We start from the raw sequence: 25222 nt of genomic DNA on the forward strand, positions 1-25222 counted from the left end.
GCTGCACTGTCATGAGGGCAGTAATGAGGGAGTGCTGCACTGTCATGAGGGCAGTAATGATGGAGTGCTGCACTGTCATGAGGGCAGTAATGAGGGAGTGCTGCACTGTCATGAGGGCAGTATTGAGGGAGTGCTGCTCTGTCTGAAGGGCAGTAATGAAGGAGTGCTGCGGTGTCATGAGGGCAGTAATGAGGGAGTGCTGCACTGTCAGGAGGGCAGTATTGAGGGAGTGCCGCACCGTCAGGAGGGCAGTATTGAGGGAGTGCCGCACCGTCAGGAGGGCAGTATTGAGGGAGTGCCGCACCGTCAGGAGGGCAGTATTGAGGGAGTGCCGCACTGTCAGGAGGGCAGTATTGAGGGAGTGCCGCACCGTCAGGAGGGCAGTATTGAAGGAGTGCCGCACTGTCAGTTGGGCAGTAATTAGGGAGTGCCGCACCGTCAGGAGGGCAGTATTGAGGGAGTGCCGCACCATCAGGAGGGCAGTATTAAGGGAGTGCCGCACCGTCAGGAGGGCAGTATTGAGGGAGTGCCGCACCGTCAGGAGGGCAGTATTGAGGGAGTGCCGCACCGTCAGGAGGGCAGTATTGAGGGAGTGCCGCACCGTCAGGAGGGCAGTATTGAGGGAGTGCCGCACCGTCAGGAGGGCAGTATTGAGGGAGTGCCGCACCGTCAGGAGGGCAGTATTGAGGGAGTGCCGCACCGTCAGGAGGGCAGTATTGAGGGAGTGCCGCACCGTCAGGAGGGCAGTATTGAGGGAGTGCCGCACCGTCAGGAGGGCAGTATTGAGGGAGTGCCGCACCGTCAGGAGGGCAGTATTGAGGGAGTGCCGCACCGTCAGGAGGGCAGTATTGAGGGAGTGCCGCACCGTCAGGAGGGCAGTATTGAGGGAGTGCCGCACCGTCAGGAGGGCAGTATTGAGGGAGTGCCGCACCGTCAGGAGGGCAGTATTGAGGGAGTGCCGCACCGTCAGGAGGGCAGTATTGAAGGAGTGCCGCACTGTCAGTTGGGCAGTAATTAGGGAGTGCCGCACCGTCAGGAGGGCAGTATTGAGGGAGTGCCGCACCGTCAGCAGGGCAGTATTGAGGGAGTGCCGCACCGTCAGGAGGGCAGTATTGAGGGAGTGCCGCCCCGTCAGGAGGGCAGTATTGAGGGAGTGCCGCACCGTCAGCAGGGCAGTATTGAGGGAGTGCCGCACCGTCAGGAGGGCAGTATTGAGGGAGTGCCGCACCGTCAGGAGGGCAGTATTGAGGGAGTGCCGCACCGTCAGGAGGGCAGTATTGAGGGAGTGCCGCACCGTCAGGAGGGCAGTATTGAGGGAGTGCCGCACCGTCAGGAGGGCAGTATTGAGGGAGTGCCGCACCGTCAGGAGGGCAGTATTGAGGGAGTGCCGCACCGTCAGGAGGGCAGTATTGAGGGAGTGCCGCACCGTCAGGAGGGCAGTATTGAGGGAGTGCCGCACCGTCAGGAGGGCAGTATTGAGGGAGTGCCGCACCGTCAGGAGGGCAGTATTGAAGGAGTGCCGCACTGTCAGTTGGGCAGTAATTAGGGAGTGCCGCACCGTCAGGAGGGCAGTATTGAGGGAGTGCCGCACCGTCAGCAGGGCAGTATTGAGGGAGTGCCGCACCGTCAGGAGGGCAGTATTGAGGGAGTGCCGCCCCGTCAGGAGGGCAGTATTGAGGGAGTGCCGCACCGTCAGCAGGGCAGTATTGAGGGAGTGCCGCACCGTCAGGAGGGCAGTATTGAGGGAGTGCCGCACCGTCAGGAGGGCAGTATTGAGGGAGTGCCGCACCGTCAGGAGGGCAGTATTGATGGAGTGCCACACTTTTAAAGGGACAGTACTGAGCAAGCACAGCCTATTGAAGGGTCAGTGTTGAGGGGTTGCTGTACTGTTAGAGTGGCATTATTGAGGGAGTGCTGCACTGTCAGAGGGGTAGAATGAGGGAGTGCTGCACTGTCAGAGTGATAGTATTGAGGGAGTGCCACATTGCCAAATGGTCTGTGTTGAGGGTTTGCTGTATTGTCATGAGGGCAGTAATGAAGGAGTGCTGCAGTGTCATGAGGGCAGTAATGAGGGAGTGCTGCAGTGTCATGAGGGCAGTAATGAGGGAGTGCTGCACTGTCATGAGGGCAATAATGAGGGAGTGCTGTACTGTCAGGAGGGCAGTATTGAGGGAGTGATGCATGTGAGGATGGCAGTATTGAGGAACTGCTGCACTGTTAAAGGGACAGTACTGAGCAAGCGCAACCTGTTGAAGGGTCAGTTTTCAGGGGTTGCTGTACTGTCAGAGTGGCAGTATTTAGGGAGTGCCGCACTGTCAAAGGCAGTACTGAGGGAATGCTGCACTCCCAGAGGGGCAGTATTGAGGGAAAGTATCACTGTCAGAGGGTCAGTGTTATGGGAGTGCTGTGCTGTCAGTGGGCAATATTGAGGGAATGCAGCACTGTAAGGAGGGCAGTATTGAGGGAGTGCCGCACTGTCAGGAGTGCCGTATTGAGGGAGTGCCGCAATGTCAGTAGGGCAGAATTGAGGGAGTGCTGCACCGTCAGGAGGGCAGTATTGAGGGAGTGCCGCACCGTCAGGAGGGCAGTATTGAGGGAGTGCCGCACCGTCAGGAGGGCAGTATTGAGGGAGTGCCGCACCGTCAGGAGGGCAGTATTGAGGGAGTGCCGCACCGTCAGGAGGGCAGTATTGAGGGAGTGCCGCACCGTCAGGAGGGCAGTATTGAGGGAGTGCCGCACCGTCAGGAGGGCAGTATTGAGGGAGTGCCGCACCGTCAGGAGGGCAGTATTGAGGGAGTGCCACATTGTCAAAGGGTCAGTGTTGAGGGTTTGCTGTACTGTCAGAAGGGCAGTAATAATGAGTACTATACTGTCATGAAGGCATATTGAGGGGGTGCCGCGCTGTCAGGAGGGCGGCATTGAGGGAGTGCCGCGCTGTCATGAAGGCATATTGAGGGGGTGCCACGCTGTCAGGAGGGCGGCATTGAGGGAGTGCCGCGCTGTCAGGAGGGCGGCATTGAGGGAGTGCCGCGCTGTCAGGAGGGCGGCATTGAGGGAGTGCCGCGCTGTCAGGAGGGCGGCATTGAGGGAGTGCCGCGCTGTCAGGTGGGCGGCATTGAGGGAGTGCCGCGCTGTCAGAGGGGTAGTATTGAGGGAGTGCCGCACTGTCAAAGGGTCAGTGTTGAGGGTTTGCTGTACTGTCAGAGGGGCAGTAATAATGAGTACTATACTGTAATGAGGGCAGTATTGAGGGATTACTGCACTCTCAGAGGGTCAGTATTGAGGAAGCGCCATGCTGCCATGGGGGAGTACGCAGATAGTGACACATTGTCAGAGGGTCAGTATTAAAGGAGTGCTGTACTGTCAGAGGGGCGCTATTGAGGCTGTGCAGCATCATCAGAAGGGTAGTATTGAGAGAGTGCTGCACTGTCAGAAGGGCAGTATTGAGGACGATACACTGTTAAAGGAACAGTACAGAGCAAGTGCAGCCTGTTGAAGGGTCAGTGTTCAAGGGATGCTGTACTGTCAGACTGGTAGTATTGAGGGAGTGCCACATTGTCAAAGGGTCAGTGTTGCGGGTTTGCTGTACTGTCAGAAGGGCAGTAATAATGAGTACTATACTGTCATGAAGGCATATTGAGGGAATGCAGTGCTGTCTGGGGAGCAGCATAGAGGGAGTGCCGCACTGCCAGGAGGGCAGTATTGAGGGAGTACCGCACTGCCAGGAGGGCAGTACTGAAGAACTGCTGCACTTTTAAAGGACAGTACCGAGCAAGCGCAGCCTGTTGAAGGGTCAGTATTCAGGGGTGATGTTTTCTGTCAGAGTGGCAGTATTGTGGGAGTGCTGCACTGTCAGAGGGGCAGTACTAAGGGAGTGCTGCACTCAGAGGGGTAGTATTGAGGGAGCCCCACATTGTCAAAGGGTCAGTGTTGAGGGTTTGCTGTACTGTCAGGAGGGCAGTATTGAGGCAGTCCTGCACTGTCAAGAGGGCAGTATTGAGGGAATGCTGCACTCTCAGTGGGTCAGTATTGAGGAAGCGCGGTGCTGCCATGGGGGAGTACACAGATAGTGACACATTGTCAGAGGGTCAGTTCTAAAGGAGTGCCGTACTGTCAGAGGGGCGGTATTGGGGCTGTGCCGCGCTGTCGGGGGGGCAGGATAGGGGGAGTGCCGCGCTGTCGGGGGGGCAGGATAGAGGGAGTGCAGCACTGTCAGGAGGGCGGTATTGAGGGAGTGCAGCACTGTCAGGAGGGCGGTATTGAGGGAGTGCAGCACTGTCAGGAGGGCGGTATTGAGGGAGTGCAGCACTGTCAGGAGGGCGGTATTGAGGGAGTGCAGCACTGTCAGGAGGGCGGTATTGAGGGAGTGCAGCATTGTCAGGAGGGCGGTATTGTGTGAGTGCAGCACTCTCAGGAGCGCAGTATTGAGGGAGTGCAGCACTGTCAGGAGCGCAGTATTGAGGGAGTGCATCACTGTCAGGAGCGCAGTATTGAGGGAGTGCAGCACTGTCAGGAGGGCAGTATTGAGGACTGCTGCATTGTTAAAGGGACAGTACTGAGCAAGCGCAGCCTGTTGAAGGGTCAGTGTTCAGGGGGGGTGTTTTCTGTCAGAGTGGCAGTATAGAGGGAGTGCAGTACTGAGGGAATGCTGCACTTTCAGAGGGTCAGTGTTAAGGGAGTGCTGGGCTGTCAGTGGGGCAGCATTGGGGGAGAGCTGCACTGTCAGGAGGGCAGTATTGTGTGAGTGCAGCACTGTCAGGAGTGCAGTATTGAGGGAGTGCAGCACTGTCAGCAGCACAGTATTGAGGGAGCGCAGAACTGTCAGGAGGGCGGTATTGAGGGAGTGTCGCACCGTCAGGAGGGCAGTGTTGAGGGAGTGTCGCACCGTCAGGAGGGCAGTGTTGAGGGAGTGTCGCACCGTCAGGAGGGGAATGTTGAGGGAGTGCTGCGCCATCAGGAGGGCAGTGTTGGGGGAGTGCCGCACCGTCAGGAGGGCAATGTTGAGGGAATGCCGCGCCGTCAGTGGGGCAGTGTTGAGGGAGTGCCGCACCGTCAGTGGGGCAGTGTTGAGGGAGTGCCGCACCGTCAGTGGGGCAGTGTTGAGGGAGTGCCGCACCGTCAGTGGGGCAGTGTTGAGGGAGTGCCGCACCGTCAGTGGGGCAGTGTTGAGGGAGTGCCGCACCGTTAGTGGGGCAGTGTTGAGGGAGTGCCGCACTGTCAGCAGGGCAATGTTGAGGGAGTGCCGCACTGTCAGGAGGGCAGTGTTGAGGGAGTGCTGCACTGTCTGAAGGGCGGTATTGAGGAACGGGCGGACTGTCAGAAGGGCAGTATTGAGGGAATGCTGCACTGTCAGAAGGGCAGTATTGAGGAACTGCTGCACTCAGAGGGGTAGCATTGAGGGAGTGCCACATTGTCAAAGGGTCAGTGTTGAGGGTTTGCTGTACTGTCAGAGGGGCAGTAATAATGAGTACTATACTGTCATGGGGGCAGTATTGAGGGAATGCTGCACTCTCAGAGGGTCAGTATTGAGGAAGCGCCATGCTGCCATGGGGGAGTACGCAGATAGTGACACATTGTCAGAGGGTCAGTATTAAAGGAGTGCTGTACTGTCAGAGGGGCGCTATTGAGGCTGTGCAGCATCGTCAGAAGGGTAGTATTGAGAGAGTGCTGCACTGTCAGAAGGGCAGTATTGAGAACGATACACTGTTAAAGGAACAGTACAGAGCAAGTGCAGCCTGTTGAAGGGTCAGTGTTCAGGGGCTGCTGTACTGTCAGACTGGTAGTATTGAGGGAGTGCCACATTGTCAAAGGGTCAGTGTTGAGAGTTTGCTGTACTGTCAGAAGGGCAGTAATAGTGAGTACTATACTGTCATGAAGGCATATTGAAGGAGTGCCGCACTGCCAGGAGGGCAGTATTGAGGGAGTACTGCACTGCCAGGAGGGCAGTACTGAAGAACTGCTGCACTTTTAAAGGGACAGTACTGAGCAAGCGCAGCCTATTGAAGAGTCAGTATTCAGGGGGATGTTTTCTGTCAGAGTGGCAGTATTGAGGGAGTGCTGCACTGTCAGAGGTGCAGTACTAAGGGAGTGCTGCACTCAGAGGGGTAGTATTGAGGGAGTCCCACATTGTCAAAGGGTCAGTGTTGAGGATTTGCTGTACTGTCAGGAGGGCAGTATTGAGGCAGTCCTGCACTGTCAAGAGGGCAGTATTGAGGGAATGCTGCACTCTCAGTGGGTCAGTATTGAGGAAGCGCGGTGCTGCCATGGGGGAGTACGCAGATAGTAACACATTGTCAGAGGGTCAGTTCTAAAGGAGTGCCGTACTGTCAGAGGGGCGGTATTGGGGCTGTGCCGTGCTGTCGGGGCGGCAGGATAGATGGCGTGCCGCGCTGTCGGGGGGGCAGGATAGTGGAAGTGCCGCGCTGTCGGGGGGGCAGGATAGGGGAGTGCCACGCTGTCGTGGGGGCAGGATAGAGGGTGTGCCCCGCTGTCGTGGGGGCAGGATAGGGGGAGTGCCGCGCTGTCGGGGGGGCAGGATAGGGGGAGAGCCGCGCTGTCGGGGGGGGCATGATAGGGGGAGAGCCCCTCTGTCGGGGGGGGCATGATAGAGGGAGTGCCACATTGACAAATGGTCAGTGTTGAGGGTTTGCTGTACTGTCAGAGGGCCAGTAATAATTAGTACTATACTGTCATGAGGGCAGTATTGAGGGAGTGCAGCACTGTCAGGAGGGCGGTATTGAGGGAGTGCTGCACTGTCAGGAGGGCGGTATTGAGGGAGTGCTGCACTGTCAGGAGGGCAGTATTGAGGGAGTACTGCACTGCCAGGAGGCCAGTACTGAAGAACTGCTGCACTTTTAAAGGGACAGTACTGAGCAAGCGCAGCCTGTTGAAGGGTCAGTATTCAGGGGGGGTGTTTTCTGTCAGAGTGGCAGTATTGAGGGAGTGCTGCACTGTCAGAGGTGCAGTACTAAGGGAGTGCTGCACTCAGAGGGGTAGTATTGAGGGAGTCACACATTGTCAAAGGGTCAGTGTTGAGGATTTGCTGTACTGTCAGAGGGCCAGTAATAATTAGTACTATACTGTCATGAGGGCAGTATTGAGGGAGTGCAGCACTGTCAGGAGGGCGGTCTTGAGGGAGTGCTGCACTGTCAAGGGGTCAGTATTGAGGGAATGCGGCGCTCTCAGAGGGCCAGTTTTGAGGAAGTTCCGTGCTGCCATGGGGGAGTACGCAGAAAGTGACACATTGTCAAAGGGTCAGTATTAAAGGAGTGCTATACTGTCAGAGGGGCGCTATTGAGGCTGTGCAGCATGGTCAGGAGGGCAGTATTGAGGAACAGCTGCACTGTCAGAAGGGCAGTATTGAGGACTGCTGCACTGTTAAAGGAACAGTACTGAGCAAGCGCAGCCTGTTGAAGAGTCAGTGTTCATGGGGGGCTGTTCTGTCAGAGACGCAGTATAGAGGGAGCACTGCAATGTCAGAGGGGCAGTAGAGAGGGAGTGCTGCACTGTTAGGAGGGCAGTATTGAGTGAGTGTTGCACTGTCAGGAGGGCAGTATTGAGGGAGTGCTGCACTGTCATGAAGGCAGTATTGAGGGAGTGCTGCACTGTCATGAAGGCAGTAATGAGGGAGTGCTGCACTGTCATGAAGGCAGTATTGAGGGAGTGCAGCACTGTCAGGAGGGCAGTATTGAGGACTGCTGCATTGTTAAAGGGACAGTACTGAGCAAGCGCAGCCTGTTGAAGCGTCAGTGTTCAGGGGGGGTGTTTTCTGTCAGGGTGGCAGTATAGAGGGAGTGCAGTACTGAGGGAATGCTGCACTTTCAGAGGGTCAGTGTTAAGGGAGTGCTGGGCTGTCAGTGGGGCAGCATTGGGGGAGAGCTGCACTGTCAGGAGGGCAGTATTGTGTGAGTGCAGCACTGTCAGGAGTGCAGTATTGAGTGAATGCAGCACTGTCAGGAGCGCAGTATTGAGGGAGTGCAGCACTGTCAGGAGCGCAGTGTTGAGGGAGTGCTGCACTGTCAGGAGGGCAGTATTGAGGGAGTGCAGCACTGTCAGGAGGGCGGTATTGAGGGAGTGTCGTACCGTCAGGAGGGCAGTATTGAGGGAGTGTCGCACTGTCAGGAGGGCAGTGTTGAGGGAGTGCCGCACCGCCAGGAGGGCAGTATTGAGGGAGTGCCGCAACGTCAGGAGGGCAGTATTGAGGGAGAGCCGCACCGTTAGGAGCGCAGTATTGATGGAGTGCCGCACCGTCAGGAGGGCAGTGTTGAGGGAGTGCCGCACCGTCAGGAGGGCAGTGTTGAGGGGGTGCCGCACCGTCAGGAGGGCAGTGTTGAGGGAGTGCCGCACCGTCAGGAGGGCAGTGTTGAGGGAGTGCCGCACCGTCAGGAGGGCAGTGTTGAGGGAGTGCCGCACTGTCAGGAGGGCGATGTTGAGGGAACGCTGCGCCGTCAGGAGGGCAGTGTTGAGGGAGTGCCGCACCGTCAGGAGGGCAATGTTGAGGGAGTGCTGCGCCATCAGGAGGGCAGTGTTGGGGGAGTGCCGCACCATCAGGAGGGCAGTGTTGGGGGAGTGCCGCACCGCCAGTGGGGCAGTGTTGAGGGAGTGCCGCACTGTCAGCAGGGCAGTGTTGAGGGAGTGCCGCGCTGTCAGCAGGGCAGTGTTGAGGGAGTGCCGCACTGTCAGCAGGGCAGTGTTGAGGGAGTGCCGCACTGTCAGGAGGGCAGTGTTGAGGGAGTGCCGCACTGTCAGGAGGGCAGTGTTGAGGGAGTGCCGCACTGTCAGGAGGGCAGTGTTGAGGGAGTGCCGCACTGTCAGGAGGGCAGTGTTGAGGGAGTGCCGCACTGTCAGGAGGGCAGTATTGAGGGAGTGCCGCAATGTCAGAAGGGTGGTATTGAGGAACGGGCGCACAGTCAGTAGGGCAGTATTGAGGGAATGCTGCACTGTCAGAAGGGCAGTATTGAGGAACTGCTGCACTCAGAGGGGTAGCATTGAGGGAGTGCCACATTGTCAAAGGGTCAGTGTTGAGGGTTTGCTGTACTGTCAGAGGGGCAGTAATAATGAGTACTATACTGTCATGAGGGCAGTATTGCGGGATTACTGCACTGTCCTGAGGGCAGTAATGAGGGAGTCCTATACTGTCAAGGGGTCAGTATTGAGGGAATGCGGCGCTCTCAGAGGGCCAGTTTTGTGGAAGTTCCGTGCTGCCATGGGGGAGTACGCAGATAGTGACACATTGTCAAAGGGTCAGTATTAAAGGAGTGCTATACTGTCAGAGGGGCGCTATTGAGGCCGTGCAGCATGGTCAGGAGGGCAGTATTGAGGAACAGCTGCACTGTCAGAAGGGCAGTATTGAGGACTGCTGCACTGTTAAAGGAACAGTACTGAGCAAGCGCAGCCTGTTGAAGAGTCAGTGTTCATGGGGGGCTGTTCTGTCAGAGACGCAGTATAGAGGGAGCACTGCAGTGTCAGAGGGGCAGAACAGAGGGAGCGCTGCACTGTCAGAGGGGCAGTAGAGAGGGAGTGCTGCACTGTTAGGAGGGCAGTATTGAGTGAGTGTTGCACTGTCAGGAGGGCAGTATTGAGGGAGTGCTGCACTGTCAGAAGGGCAGTAATGAGGGAGTGCTGCAGTGTCATGAGGGCAGTAATGAGGGAGTGCTGCCCTGTCAGGAGGGCGGTATTGAGGGAGTGCTGCACTGTCATGAAGGCAGTAATGAGGGAGTGCTGCACTGTCATGAAGGCAGTAATGAGGGAGTGCTGCACTGTCATGAGGGCAGTAATGAGGGAGTGCTGCACTGTCATGAGGGCAGTAATGAGGGAGTGCTGCACTGTCATGAGGGCAGTAATGAGGGAGTGCTGCACTGTCAAGAGGGCAGGAATGAGGGAGTGCTGCACTATCAGCAGGGCAGGAGTGAGGGAGTGCTGCACTGTCATGAGGGCAGGAATGAGGGAGTGCTGCACTGTAATGAGGGCAGGAATGAGGGAGTGCTGCACTGTCATGAGGGCAGGAATGAGGCAGTGCTGCACTGTCATGAGGACAGTCATGAGGGAGTGCTGCACTGTCATGAGGGCAGTCATGAGGGATTGCTGCACTGTCATGAGGGCAGTATTGAGGGAGTGCTGCCCTGTTAACAGGGCAGTATTGAGAGAGTGCTGCACTTCAAGAGGGCATTATTGAGGGAGTGCTGCATGTGGGGAGGGCAGTATTGAGGGAGTGCTGGACTTTTAAATGTCAGTACAGAGCAAGCGCAGCCTGTTGAAGGGTCAGTGTTTTGGGGTTGCTGTACATTCAGAGCAGCAGTATTGAGGGAGTGCTGTACTGTCAGAGGGGCATTATTGAGGGAGTGCTGCACAGACAGATGGGCAGTATTGAGGGAGTGCAACATTGTCAAAGGGTCAGTGTTGAGGGTTTGCTGCACTGTCATGAGGGCAGTAATGAGGGAGTGCTGCACTGTCATGAGGGCAGTAATGAGGGAGTGCTGAATGTCGTGAGGGTAGTATTGAGGGATTGATGCACTGTCAGGAGGGCAGTATTGAGGGAGTGATGCACTGTCAGGAGGGCAGTAATGAGGGAGTGCTGCCCTGTCAGGAGAGCAGTATTGAGGGAGTGCTGCACTGTCAGGAGGGCAGTATTGAGGGAGTGCTGCACTGTCAGAAGGGCAGTAATGAAGGAGTGCTGCAGTGTCATGAGGGCAGTAATGAGGGAGTGCTGCACTGTTAGGAGGGCAATATTGAGTGAGTGCTGCACTGTCAGGAGGGCAGTAATGAGGGAGTGCTGCACTGTCAGAAGGGCAGTAATGAGGGAGTGCTGCAGTGTCAGGAGGGCAGTAATGAGGGAGTGCTGCCCTGTCAGGAGGGCAGTATTGAGGGAGTGCTGCCCTGTCAGGAGGGCAGTATTGAGGGAGTGCTGCACTGTCAGGAGGGCAGTATTGAGGGAGTGCTGCACTGTCAGGAGGGCAGTATTGAGGGAGTGCTGCACTGTCAGGAGGGCAGTATTGAGGGAGTGCTGCACTGTCATGAGGGCAGTAATGAGGGAGTGCTGCACTGTCATGAGGGCAGTATTGAGGGAGTGCTGCACTTTTAAAGGGACAGTACTGAGCAAGCGCAGCCTGTTGAAGGGTCCATGTTGAGGCGTTGCTATACTGTCGGAATGGCAGTATTGAGGGAGTGCTGCTCTGTCGGAGGTGTAGTATTGAGCGAGTGCCACATTGTCAAAGGTTCGGTGTTGAGGGTTTCCTGTACTGTCAGTGTGGCAGTAATGAGGGAGTGCCGCACCGTCAGGAGGGCAGTATTGAGGGAGTGCTGCACTGTCAACAGGGCAGTATTGAGGGCCTTCATCACTGTCAGGAGGGCGTGATTGAGGGAGTGCTGCATGTGAGGATAGCAGTATTGAGGAACCGCTGCACTGTTAAAGGGACAGTACTGAGCAAGCGCAGCCTGTTGAAGGGTCAGTTTTCAGGGGTTGCTGTACTGTCAGACTGGCAGTATTTAGGGAGTGCCGCACTGTCAAAGGCACTACTGAGGGAATGCTGCACTCCCAGAGGGGCAGTATTGAGGGAATGTATCACTGTCAGAGGGTCAGTGTTATGGGAGTGCTGTGTTGTCAGTGGGCAATATTGAGGGAGTGCCGCACTGTCAGGAGGGCAGTATTGAGGGAGTGCCGCACTGTCAGGAGGGCAGTATTGAGGGAGTGCCGCACTGTCAGGAGGGCAGTATTGAGGGAGTGCCGCACTGTCAGGAGGGCAGTATTGAGGGAGTGCCGCAATGTCAGTAGGGCAGTATTGAGGGAGTGCCGCAATGTCAGTAGGGCAGTATTGAGGGAGTGCCGCACCATCAACAGGGCAGTATTGAGGGAGTGCCGCACCATCAACAGGGCAGTATTGAGATAGTGCCGCACCATCAACAGGGCAGTATTGAGATAGTGCCGCACTCTCAGGAGGCAGTATTGAGTGAGTGCCGCACCGTCTGGAGGGCAGTATTGAGTGAGTGCCGCAATGTCAGTAGGGCAGTATTGAGGGAGTGCAGCACCGTCAGAACGTCAGTATTGAGGGAGTGCCGCACCGTCAGGAGGGCAGTTTTGAGGGAGTGCCGCACCTTTAGGTGGGCAGTATTGAGGGAGTGCCGCACCGTCAGGTGGGCAGTATTGAGGGAGTGCTGCACTGTCATGAGGGCAGTAATGAGGGAGTGCTGCACTGTCATGAGGGCAGTAATGAGGGAGTGCTGCACCGTCAGGAGGGCAGTAATGAGGGATTGCCACACCGTCAGGAGGGCAGTAATGAGGGATTGCCGCACCGTCAGGAGGGCAGTATTGAGTGAGTGCCGCACTGTCAACAGGGCAGTATTGAGGGCCTTCATCACTGTCAAGACGGCCTGATTGAGGGAGTGCTGCATTTGAGGATGGCAGTATTGAGGAACTGCTGCACTGTTAAAGGGACAGTACTGAGCAAGTGCAGCCTGTTGAAGGGTCAGTTTTCAAGGGTTGCTGTACTGTCAGGAGGGCAGTATTGAGGGAGTGCCGCACTGTCAGGAGGGCAGTATTGAGGGAGTGCCGCACTGTCAGGAGGGCAGTATTGAGGGAGTGCCGCACTGTCAGGAGGGCAGTATTGAGGGTTTGCCGCACTGTCAGGAGGGCAGTATTGAGGGAGTGCCACACTGTCAGGAGGGCAGTATTGAGGGAGTGCCGCACTGTCAGGAGGGCAGTATTGAGGGAGTGCCGCACTGTCAGGAGGGCAGTATTGAGGGAGTGCCGCACTGTCGGGAGGGCAGTATTGAGGGAGTGCCGCACTGTCAGGAGGGCAGTATTGAGGGAGTGCCGCACTGTCAGGAGGGCAGTATTGAGGGAGTGCCGCACTGTCAGGAGGGCAGTATTGAGGGAGTGCCGCACTGTCAGGAGGGCAGTATTGAGGGAGTGCCGCACTGTCAACAGGGCAGTATTGAGGGAGTGCCGCACTGTCAGGAGGGCAGTATTGAGGGAGTGCCGCACTGTCAGGAGGTCAGTATTGAGGGAGTGCCGCACTGTCAGGAGGGCAGTATTGAGGGAGTGCCGCACTGTCAGGAGGGCAGTATTGAGGGAGTGCCGCACTGTCAGGAGGGCAGTATTGAGGGAGTGCCGCACTGTCAGGAGGGCAGTATTGAGGGAGTGCCGCACTGTCAGGAGGGCAGTATTGAGGGAGTGCCGCACTGTCAGGAGGGCAGTATTGAGGGAGTGCCGCACTGTCAGGAGGGCAGTATTGAGGGAGTGCCGCACTGTCAGGAGGGCAGTATTGAGGGAGTGCCGCAATGTCAGTAGGGCAGTATTGAGGGAGTGCCGCAATGTCAGTAGGGCAGTATTGAGGGAGTGCCGCATTGTCAGGATGGCAGTATTTTGGGAGTGCCGCACCATCTAGAGGGCAGTATTGAGGTAGTGCCGCACTCTCAGGAGGCAGTATTGAGTGAGTGCCGCAGTGTCAGGAGGGCAGTATTGAGTGAGTGCCGCAGTGTCAGGAGGGCAGTATTGAGGGAGTGCCGCAATGTCAGTAGGGCAGTATTGAGGGAGTGCCGCAATGTCAGTAGGGCAGTATTGAGGGAGTGCCGCATTGTCAGGAGGGCAGTATTTTGGGAGTGCCGCACCATCAAGAGGGCAGTATTGAGGTAGTGCCGCACTCTCAGGAGGCAGTATTGAGGGAGTGCCGCACCATCAGGAGGGCAATATTGAGTGAGTGCCGCAGTGTCAATAGGGCAGTATTGAGGGAGTGCAGCACCATCAGAAGGTCAGTATTGAGGGAGTGCTGCACCGTCACGAGGGCAGTATTGAGGCAGTGCTGCACTCTCATGAGGGCAGTAATGAGGGAGTGCTGCACTGTCATGAGGGCAGTAATGAGGGTGTGCTGCCCTGTCATGAGGGCAGTAATGAGGGTGTGCTGCACTGTCAGGAGGGCAGTATTGAGGGAGTGCTGCACTGTCAGGAGGGCAGTATTGAGGGAGTGCTGCACTGTCAGGAGGGCAGTATTGAGGGCATGCTGCACTGTCAAGAGGGCATTATTGAGGGAGTGCTGCATGTCAGGATGGCAGTATTGAGGGAGTGCTGTACTGTTAAAGGGGCTGCCTGTTGAAGGGTCAGTGTTCAGGATTTGCTGTACTGTCAGAGTGGCAGTATTGAGGGAGTGCCGCACTGTCAAAGGCAGTACTGAGGGAATGCTGCACTCCCACAAGTGCAGTATTGAGGGAATGTATCACTGTGGGAGGGTCAGTGTTAAGAATGTGCAGCACTGTCAGTGGGGCAGTATTGAGGGAGAGCTGCAGTGTCAGAAGGGTAGTATATGGGACTGCTGCAGTGTCAGAAGGGCAGTATTGATGAGTGTTGCACTGTCAGGAGGGCAGTGTTGAGGAATTGCTGCACTGTCAGAAGGTCAGTATTTAGGAACTGCTGCACTGTTAGAGAGCCAGTACTGAGCAAGCACAGCCTGTTGAAAGGTCAGTGTTCCGGTGTGCTGTCCTGTCAGAGTGGCAGTATTGAGGGAGTGCCGTACTGTCAAAGGCAGTACTGAGGGAATGCTACACTCTCAGAGGGGCAGTATTGAGGGAATGTAGTACTGTCAGAGGGTAAGTGTTAAGGGGGTGCTGCACAGTCAATGGGGCAGTATTAAGGGAGAGCTGCACTGTCAGAAGTACAGTATTTAGGGAGTGCTGCACTGTCAGAAGGGCAGTATTGATGAGTGCTGCACTGTCAGAAGGGTAGTATTAAGGGAGTGCCACATTGTCAAAGGTTCAGTGTTGAGGGTGTTGCTGTACTGTGAGAGGGGCAGTAATAATGAGTACTATACTGTCATGAGTTCAGTATTGAGGAAATGCTGCACACTCAGAGGGGCAGTATTGAGGAAGTGCGGTGCTGCCATGGGGGAGTACTCTGATCGTGACACATTATCAGAGGGTCAGTATTAAAGGAGTGCTGAACTGTCAGAGAGGCTGTATTGAGGCTGTGCAGCAAGGTCAGAAGGGCAGTTTTGAGGGAGTGCTGCACTGTCAGAAGGGCTGTACCGAGGAACAACTGCACTGTCAGAAGGGCAGTATTGAGGACTGCTGCACTGTTAAAGGAACAGTACAGAGCAAGCGCAGCCAGTTGAAGGGTTAGTGTTCAGGGGCTGCTGTACTGTCAGAGTGGCAGTATAGAGGGAGTGCGTATTGTCAAAGGCAGTACTGAGGGAATGCTGCACTCTCAGAGGGTCAGTGTTAAGGGAGTGCTGTGCTGTTAGGAGGGCGGTATTGAGGGAGTGCCGCCCTGTCAGGAGGGCAGTATTGAGGGAGTGCCGCCCTGTCAGGAGGGCAGTATTGAGGGAGTGCCGCCCTGTCAGGAGGGCAGTATTGAGGGAGTGCTGCCCTGTCAGGAGGGCAGTATTGAGGGAGTGCCGCCCTGTCAGGAGGGCAGTATTGACGGAGTGCCGCCCTGTCAGGAGGGCAGTATTGAGGGAGTGCCGCCCTGTCAGGAGGGCAGTATTGAGGGAGTGCCGCCCTGTCAGGAGGGCAGTATTGAGGGAGTGCCACCCCGTCAGGAGGGCAGTATTGAGGGAATGCCGTGCTGTCAGGGGGGCATTATTGAGGGAATGTAGCACTGTCAGAGGGTCAGTATTTAGGAAGTGCTGCACTGTCAGGAGGGCAGTACTGAGCGTCTGCTGCACTGTCAGGAGGGCGGTGCTGAACGTCTGCTGCGCTGTCAGGAGGGCAGTGCTGAGCGTCTGCTGCACTGTCAGGAGGGCAGTGCTGAGCGTCTGCTGCACTGTCAGGAGGGCAGTGCTGAGCGTCTGCTGCAGTGTCAGGAGGGCAGTGCTGAGCGTCTGCTGCAGTGTCAGGAGGGCAGTGCTGAGCGTCTGCTGCAGTGTCAGGAAGGCAGTGCTGAGCGTCTGCTGCAGTGTCAGGAGGGCAGTGCTGAGCGTCTGCTGCACTGTCAGGAGGGCAGTGCTGAGCGTCTGCTGCACTGTCAGGAGGGCAGTGCTGAACGTCTGCTGCACTGTCAGGAGGGCAGTGCTGAGCGTCTGCTGCACTGTCAGGAGGGCAGTGCTGAGCGTCTGCTGCAATGTCAGGAGGGCAGTGCTGAGCGTCTGCTGCAGTGTCAGGAGGGCAGTGCTGAGCATCTGCTGCAGTGTCAGGAGGGCAGTGCTGAGCGTCTGCTGCAGTGTCAGGAGGGCAGTGCTGAACGTCTGCTGCACTGTCAGGAGGGCAGTTTTGAGGGAGTGCCGTACTGTGAGGAGGGCGGTATTGTGGGAGTGCCGCAGTGTCAGAAGGGTGGTATTGAGGAACTGCTGCACTGTCAGAAGGGCAGTACTGAGAAACTGCTGCACTTTTAAAGGGACAGTACTGAGAAACTGCTGCACTTTAAAGGGACAGTACTGAGCAAGCGCAGCCTGTTAAAGGGTCAGTGTTTGGGGGTGGGTGGGTGGGGGGGAGGAGCTGGTTTGTGTCAGAGTGGCAGTATTGAGGGAGTGCCCCATTGTCAAAGGGTCAGTGTTGAGGGTTTGCTGTACTGTCAGAGGGGCAGTAATAATGAGTACTATACTGTCATGAGGGCGGTATTGAGGGAATGCTGCACTCTCAGAGGAGCAGAATTGAGGAAGCGCCATGCTGCCATGGGGGAGTACGCAGATAGTGACACATTGTCAGAGGGTCAGTATTAAAGGAGTGCTGTACTGTCAGAGGGGCGCTATTGAGGCTGTGCAGCATCGTCAGAAGGGTAGTATTGAGGGAGTGCTGCACTGTCAGAAGGGCATTATTGAGGACTGATACACTGTTAAAGGAACAGTACAGAGCAAGTGCAGCCTGTTGAAGGGTCAGTGTTCAGGGAATGCTGTACTGTCAGACTGGTAGTATTGAGGGAGTGCCACATTGTCAAAGGGTCAGTGTTGAGGGTTTGCTGTACTGTCAGAAGGGCAGTAATAATGAGTACTATACTGTCATGAAGGCATATTGAGGGGGTGCCGCGCTGTCAGGAGGGCGGCATTGAGGGAGTGCCGCGCTGTCATGAAGGCATATTGAGGGGGTGCCACGCTGTCAGGAGGGCGGCATTGAGGGAGTGCCGCGCTGTCAGGAGGGCGGCATTGAGGGAGTGCCGCGCTGTCAGGGCGGCATTGAGGGAGTGCCGCGCTGTCAGGAGGGCGGCATTGAGGGAGTGCCGCGCTGTCAGGAGGGCGGCATTGAGGGAGAGCCGTGCTGTCAGGAGGGCGGCATTGAGGGAGTGCCGCGCTGTCAGGAGGGCGGCATTGAGGGAGTGCCGCGCTGTCAGGAGGGCGACATTGAGGGAGTGCCACGCTGTCAGGAGGGCGGCATTGAGGGAGTGCCGCGCTGTCAGGAGGGCGGCATTGAGGGAGTGCCGCGCTGTCAGGAGGGCGGCATTGAGGGAGTGCCGCGCTGTCAGGAGGGCGGCATTGAGGGAGTGCCGCGCTGTCAGGAGGGCGGCATTGAGGGAGGGCCGCGCTGTCAGGAGGGCGGCATTGAGGGAGTGCCGCGCTGTCAGAGGGGTAGTATTGAGGGAGTGCCGCACTGTCAAAGGGTCAGTGTTGAGGGTTTGCTGTACTGTCAGAGGGGCAGTAATAATGAGTACTATACTGTAATGAGGGCAGTATTGAGGGATTACTGCACTCTCAGAGGGTCAGTATTGAGGAAGCGCCATGCTGCCATGGGGGAGTACGCAGATAGTGACACATTGTCAGAGGGTCAGTATTAAAGGAGTGCTGTACTGTCAGAGGGGCGCTATTGAGGCTGTGCAGCATCATCAGAAGGGTAGTATTGAGAGAGTGCTGCACTGTCAGAAGGGCAGTATTGAGGACGATACACTGTTAAAGGAACAGTACAGAGCAAGTGCAGCCTGTTGAAGGGTCAGTGTTCAAGGGATGCTGTACTGTCAGACTGGTAGTATTGAGGGAGTGCCACATTGTCAAAGGGTCAGTGTTGAGGGTTTGCTGTACTGTCAGAAGGGCAGTAATAATGAGTACTATACTGTCATGAAGGCATATTGAGGGAGTGCAGTGCTGTCAGGGGAGCAGCATAGAGGGAGTGCCGCACTGCCAGGAGGGCAGTATTGAGGGAGTACCGCACTGCCAGGAGGGCAGTACTGAAGAACTGCTGCACTTTTAAAGGACAGTACCGAGCAAGCGCAGCCTGTTGAAGGGTCAGTATTCAGGGGTGATGTTTTCTGTCAGAGTGGCAGTATTGTGGGAGTGCTGCACTGTCAGAGGGGCAGTACTAAGGGAGTGCTGCACTCAGAGGGGTAGTATTGAGGGAGCCCCACATTGTCAAAGGGTCAGTGTTGAGGGTTTGCTGTGCTGTCAGGAGGGCAGTATTGAGGCAGTCCTGCACTGTCAAGAGGGCAGTATTGAGGGAATGCTGCACTCTCAGTGGGTCAGTATTGAGGAAGCGCGGTGCTGCCATGGGGGAGTACACAGATAGTTACACATTGCCAGAGGGTCAGTTCTAAAGGAGTGCCGTACTGTCAGAGGGGCGGTATTGGGGCTGTGCCGCGCTGTCGGGGGGGCAGGATAGGGGGAGTGCCGTGCTGTCGGGGGGGCAGGATAGAGGGAGTGCAGCACTGTCAGGAGGGCGGTATTGAGGGAGTGCAGCACTGTCAGGAGGGCGGTATTGAGGGAGTGCAGCACTGTCAGGAGGGCGGTATTGAGGGAGTGCAGCACTGTCAGGAGGGCGGTATTGAGGGAGTGCAGCACTGTCAGGAGGGCGGTATTGAGGGAGTGCAGCACTGTCAGGAGGGCGGTATTGAGGGAGTGCAGCATTGTCAGGAGGGCGGTATTGTGTGAGTGCAGCACTCTCAGGAGCGCAGTATTGTGGGAGTGCAGCACTGTCAGGAGCGCAGTATTGAGGGAGTGCATCACTGTCAGGAGCGCAGTATTGAGGGAGTGCAGCACTGTCAGGAGGGCAGTATTGAGGACTGCTGCATTGTTAAAGGGACAGTACTGAGCAAGCGCAGCCTGTTGAAGGGTCAGTGTTCAGGGGGGGTGTTTTCTGTCAGAGTGGCAGTATAGAGGGAGTGCAGTACTGAGGGAATGCTGCACTTTCAGAGGGTCAGTGTTAAGGGAGTGCTGGGCTGTCAGTGGGGCAGCATTGGGGGAGAGCTGCACTGTCAGGAGGGCAGTATTGTGTGAGTGCAGCACTGTCAGGAGCGCAGTATTGAGGGAGTGCAGCACTGTCAGGAGCACAGTATTGAGGGAGTGCAGCACTGTCAGGAGTGCAGTATTGAGGGAGTGCAGCACTGTCAGGAGTGCAGTATTGAGGGAGTGCAGCACTGTCAGGAGTGCAGTATTGAGGGAGTGCAGCACTGTCAGGAGTGCAGTATTGAGGGAGTGCAGCACTGTCAGGAGTGCAGTATTGAGGGAGTGCAGCACTGTCAGGAGTGCAGTATTGAGGGAGTGCAGCACTGTCAGCAGCACAGTATTGAGGGAGCGCAGAACTGTCAGGAGGGCGGTATTGAGGGAGTGTCGCACCGTCAGGAGGGCAGTGTTGAGGGAGTGTCGCACCGTCAGGAGGGCAGTGTTGAGGGAGTGTCGCACCGTCAGGAGGGCAGTGTTGAGGGAGTGTCGCACCGTCAGGAGGGGAATGTTGAGGGAGTGCTGCGCCATCAGGAGGGCAGTGTTGGGGGAGTGCCGCACCGTCAGGAGGGCAATGTTGAGGGAATGCCGCGCCGTCAGGAGGGCAGTGTTGGGGGAGTGCCGCACCGTCAGGAGGGCAGTGTTGGGGGAGTGCTGCACCGTCAGTGGGGCAGTGTTGAGGGAGTGCCGCACCGTCAGTGGGGCAGTGTTGAGGGAGTGCCGCACCGTCAGTGGGGCAGTGTTGAGGGAGTGCCGCACCGTTAGTGGGGCAGTGTTGAGGGAGTGCCGCACTGTCAGCAGGGCAATGTTGAGGGAGTGCCGCACTGTCAGGAGGGCAGTGTTGAGGGAGTGCTGCACTGTCTGAAGGGCGGTATTGAGGAACGGGCGGACTGTCAGAAGGGCAGTATTGAGGGAATGCTGCACTGTCAGAAGGGCAGTATTGAGGAACTGCTGCACTCAGAGGGGTAGCATTGAGGGAGTGCCACATTGTCAAAGGGTCAGTGTTGAGGGTTTGCTGTACTGTCAGAGGGGCAGTAATAATGAGTACTATACTGTCATGAGGGCAGTATTGAGGGAATGCTGCACTCTCAGAGGGTCAGTATTGAGGAAGCGCCATGCTGCCATGGGGGAGTACGCAGATAGTGCCACATTGTCAGAGGGTCAGTATTAAAGGAGTGCTGTACTGTCAGAGGGGCGCTATTGAGGCTGTGCAGCATCGTCAGAAGGGTAGTATTGAGAGAGTGCTGCACTGTCAGAAGGGCAGTATTGAGAACGATACACTGTTAAAGGAACAGTACAGAGCAAGTGCAGCCTGTTGAAGGGTCAGTGTTCAGGGGCTGCTGTACTGTCAGACTGGTAGTATTGAGGGAGTGCCACATTGTCAAAGGGTCAGTGTTGAGAGTTTGCTGTACTGTCAGAAGGGCAGTAATAGTGAGTACTATACTGTCATGAAGGCATATTGAAGGAGTGCCGCACTGCCAGGAGGGCAGTATTGAGGGAGTACTGCACTGCCAGGAGGGCAGTACTGAAGAACTGCTGCACTTTTAAAGGGACAGTACTGAGCAAGCGCAGCCTGTTGAAGAGTCAGTATTCAGGGGGATGTTTTCTGTCAGAGTGGCAGTATTGAGGGAGTGCTGCACTGTCAGAGGTGCAGTACTAAGGGAGTGCTGCACTCAGAGGGGTAGTATTGAGGGAGTCCCACATTGTCAAAGGGTCAGTGTTGAGGATTTGCTGTACTGTCAGGAGGGCAGTATTGAGGGAATGCTGCACTCTCAGTGGGTCAGTATTGAGGAAGCGCGGTGCTGCCATGGGGGAGTACGCAGAGAGTGACACATTGTCAGAGGGTCAGTATTAAAGGAGTGCTATACTGTCAGAGGGGCGCTATTGAGGCTGTGCAGCATGGTCAGGAGGGCAGTATTGAGGAACAGCTGCACTGTCAGAAGGGCAGTATTGAGGACTGCTGCACTGTTAAAGGAACAGTACTGAGCAAGCACAGCCTGTTGAAGAGTCAGTGTTCATGGGGGGCTGTTCTGTCAGAGACGCAGTATAGAGGGAGCACTGCAATGTCAGAGGGGCAGTACAGAGGGAGCGCTGCACTGTCAGAGGGGCAGTAGAGAGGGGGCGCCTTACTGTCAGAGGGGCAGTAGAGAGGGAGCGCTGCACTGTCAGAGGGGCAGTACAGAGGGAGCGCTGCACTGTCGGAGGGGCAGTACAGAGGGAGCGCTGCACTGTCGGAGGGGCAGTACAGAGGGAGCGCTGCACTGTCAGAGGGGCAGTACAGAGGGAGCGCTGCACTGTCAGAGGGGCAGTACAGAGGGAGCGCTGCATTGCCAGAGGGGCAGTACAGAGTGAGCGCTGCACTGTCAAGGGGCAGTACTGAGGGTGCGCTGCACTGTCAAGGGGCAGTACTGAGGGAGCGCTGCACTGCCAAGGGACAGTACTGAGGGAGCGCTGCACTGCCAAGGGGCAGTGCTGAGGGAGCGCTGCACTGCCAAGGGGCAGTGCTGAGGGAGCGCTGCACTGCCAAGGGGCAGTGCTGAGGGAGCGCTGCACTGCCAAGGGGCAGTGCTGAGGGAGCGCTGCACTGCCAAGGGGCAGTGCTGAGGGAGCGCTGCACTGCCAAGGGGCAGTGCTGAGGGAGCGCTGCACTGCCAAGGGGCAGTGCTGAGGGAGCGATGCACTGCCAAGGGGCAGTACTGATGGAGCGCTGCACTGCCAAGGGGCAGTTGTGAGGGAGCGCTGCACTGCCAAGGGGCAGTACTGAGGGAGCGCTGCACTGCCAAGGGGCAGTACTGAGGGAGCGCTGCACTGCCAAGGGGCAGTACTGAGGGAGCGCTGCACTGCCAAGGGGCAGTACTGAGGGAGCGCTGCACTGCCAAGGGGCAGTACTGAGGGAGCGCTGCACTGCCAAGGGGCAGTACTGAGGGAGCGCTGCACTGCCAAGGGGCAGTACTGAGGGAGCGCTGCACTGCCAAGGGGCAGTACTGAGGGAGCGCTGCACTGTCAGAGGGGCAGTAGAGAGGGAGCGCCTTACTGTCAGAGGGGCAGTAGAGAGTGAGTGCTGCACTGTCGGAGGGGCAGTACAGAGGGAGCGCTGCACTGTCGGAGGGGCAGTACAGAGGGAGCGCTGCACTGTCGGAGGGGCAGTACAGAGGGAGCGCTGCACTGTCAGAGGGGCAGTACAGAGGGAGCGCTGCACTGTCAGAGGGGCAGTACAGAGGGAGCGCTGCACTGTCAGAGGGGCAGTACAGAGGAGCACTGCACTGTCAGAGGGGCAGTACAGAGTGAGCGCTGCACTGTCAGAGGGGCAGTACAGAGGGAGCGCTGCATTGCCAGAGGGGCAGTACAGAGGGAGCGCTGCACTGTCAAGGGGCAGTACTGAGGGCGCGCTGCACTGTCAAGGGGCAGTACTGAGGGAGCGCTGCACTGCCAAGGGGCAGTACTGAGGGAGCGCTGCACTGCCAAGGGGCAGTACTGAGGGAGCGCTGCACTGCCAAGGGGCAGTACTGAGGGAGCGCTGCACTGCCAAGGGGCAGTACTGAGGGAGCGCTGCACTGCCAAGGGGCAGTACTGAGGGAGCGCTGCACTGCCAAGGGGCAGTACTGAGGGAGCGCTGCACTGCCAAGGGGCAGTACTGAGGGAGCGCTGCACTGCCAAGGGGCAGTACTGAGGGAGCGCTGCACTGCCAAGGGGCAGTACTGAGGGAGCGCTGCACTGCCAAGGGGCAGTACTGAGGGAGCGCTGCACTGCCAAGGGGCAGTACTGAGGGAGCGCTGCACTGCCAAGGGGCAGTACTGAGGGAGCGCTGCACTGCCAAGGGGCAGTACTGAGGGAGCGCTGCACTGCCAAGGGGCAGTACTGAGGGAGCGCTGCACTGCCAAGGGGCAGTACTGAGGGAGCGCTGCACTGCCAAGGGGCAGTACTGAGGGAGCGCTGCACTGCCAAGGGGCAGTACTGAGGGAGCGCTGCACTGCCAAGGGGCAGTACTGAGGGAGCGCTGCACTGCCAAGGGGCAGTACTGAGGGAGCGCTGCACTGCCAAGGGGCAGTACTGAGGGAGCGCTGCACTGCCAAGGGGCAGTACTGAGGGAGCGCTGCACTGCCAAGGGGCAGTACTGAGGGAGCGCTGCACTGCCAAGGGGCAGTACTGAGGGAGCGCTGCACTGCCAAGGGGCAGTACTGAGGGAGCGCTGCACTGCCAAGGGGCAGTACTGAGGGAGCGCTGCACTGCCAAGGGGCAGTACTGAGGGAGCGCTGCACTGCCAAGGGGCAGTACTGAGGGAGCGCTGCACTGCCAAGGGGCAGTACTGAGGGAGCGCTGCACTGCCATGGGGCAGTACTGAGGGAGCGCTGCACTGCCAAGGGGCAGTACTGAGGGAGCGCTGCACTGCCAAGGCGAAGTACTGAGGGAGCGCTGCACTGCCATGGGGCAGTACTGAGGGAGCGCTGCACTGCCAAGGGGCAGTACTGAGGGAGCGCTGCCCTGCCAAGGGGCAGTACTGAGGGAGCGCTGCCCTGCCAAGGGGCAGTACTGAGGGAGCGCTGCCCTGCCAAGGGGCAGTACTGAGGGAGCGCTGCCCTGCCAAGGGGCAGTACTGAGGGAGCGCTGCCCTGCCAAGGGGCAGTACTGAGGGAGCGCTGCCCTGCCAAGGGGCAGTACTGAGGGAGCGCTGCCCTGCCAAGGGGCAGTACTGAGGGAGCGCTGCCCTGCCAAGGGGCAGTACTGAGGGAGCGCTGCCCTGCCAAGGGGCAGTACTGAGGGAGCGCTGCCCTGCCAAGGGGCAGTACTGAGGGAGCGCTGCCCTGCCAAGGGGCAGTACTGAGGGAGCGCTGCACTGCCAAGGGGCAGTACAGATGGAGCGCTGCACTGCCAGAGGGGCAGCCGTGAGTAAGCGCTGCACTCACGGAGGGTCAGTTTTACGGGAGTGCTGCCGCTTCAAGGAACAGTATTGAGGGAGTGTCGTACTGTCAGAGGGGTAGTATTGAGGGAGTGCTGCACTGTCCAAGTGTCAGTACTGAGTTTATGCTGTGCTGTTGGAGGAGCAGTGCTGTGAGAGCACTGCATTGTCAGATGGCCTGTACTGTCAGGGACAATTTTGCGCAAGCGCTGCACTGTTAAGAGGCAGTACTGGGCGAGCACTACAACCATCAGTATATTCAGAATAGAGGGAGTGCTGCAATGTCAAGGGGCAGTAATGAGAGTGTGCTGCATTGTCAAACAGTCAGTGTTGAGGAAGTGCTGCAGTGTCAGAGGGGCAGTAGTCGGGGAGTGCTCTACTGTCAGTGGTTCAGTATTAAAGGAGTGCTGCACTGTCAAAGGGCAGTATAAAGGAAGTGCTGCACTGTCAGAGGGGTAGTATTGCAGAGTACTATACTGTCAGAGGGACAGTACTGAGAGTGCGCTGTGTTGTTGGAGGGGCAGTACTATGAGAGCGCTGCATTGTCAGAGGGCCAGTACTGTAAGAGCACTGTACTGTCAGAGGGAAGTATTGAGGGTGTGCTGTATCGTCAGAGGAGTAGTATAGAGGGAGTACCATACTGTCAGGGGTGCAGTATTGAGGAAGAGCTACACTCTCAAAGAGGCAGTAAATAGAGAGTGCCGCACTGTCGAAGGGGCAGTATTGATGGAGTACTGTACTGTCAGTGGCTCAGTACTGAGGGAATGCTGCACTGTCAGAGGGGCAGTATTGATGGAGTACTATACTGTCAATGGGCAGTACTAAAGAAGCACTGCACTGTGGAAGGGGCAGTATTGAGCTAGAACCATTCAATCAGTGGGGCAATATTGAGGGAGAGCTACACTCTCAAAGCGCCAGTAAATGGGGAATGCTACACTGTTGAAGGGCAGTACTGAAGGAGTGCTGCACTCTTAAGGGGGCAGTATAGAGGGTGTGCTGCACTGTCAAAGGGTCAGTGTTAAGGGAGTGCTGTACTGCCAGAGGGGCAGTATTGAGTCAGTACTATACTGTCAGAGGTGCAGTACTGAGGGAGGGCTGCACTGTGAGGGTCAGTATTGAGGCAGTGTTGCACTGTCAAGGGGCAGGACTGAGGGAGTGCTGCACTCTCAGAGGGGCATTATTGAGGGAGTGCTGCACTGTCAAAGGATCAGTGTTGAGGGAATGCTGTATTGTCAGAGGAGCAGTATTGAGGGAGTACCATATT

General features: G+C 57.2%; 1 protein-coding gene across 1 annotated transcript in view; it reads left to right on the plus strand.

Annotated features, from left to right (window-relative positions):
• Positions 1–25222, plus strand: part of paplna (papilin a, proteoglycan-like sulfated glycoprotein) — a 499040-nt gene that overhangs the window by 435955 nt on the left and 37863 nt on the right. The gene's annotated exons all lie outside the window — the stretch shown is intronic.

Source organism: Carcharodon carcharias, chromosome 20, assembly GCF_017639515.1.
Source record: "Carcharodon carcharias isolate sCarCar2 chromosome 20, sCarCar2.pri, whole genome shotgun sequence".
NCBI classification, from domain to species: domain Eukaryota; kingdom Metazoa; phylum Chordata; class Chondrichthyes; order Lamniformes; family Lamnidae; genus Carcharodon; species Carcharodon carcharias.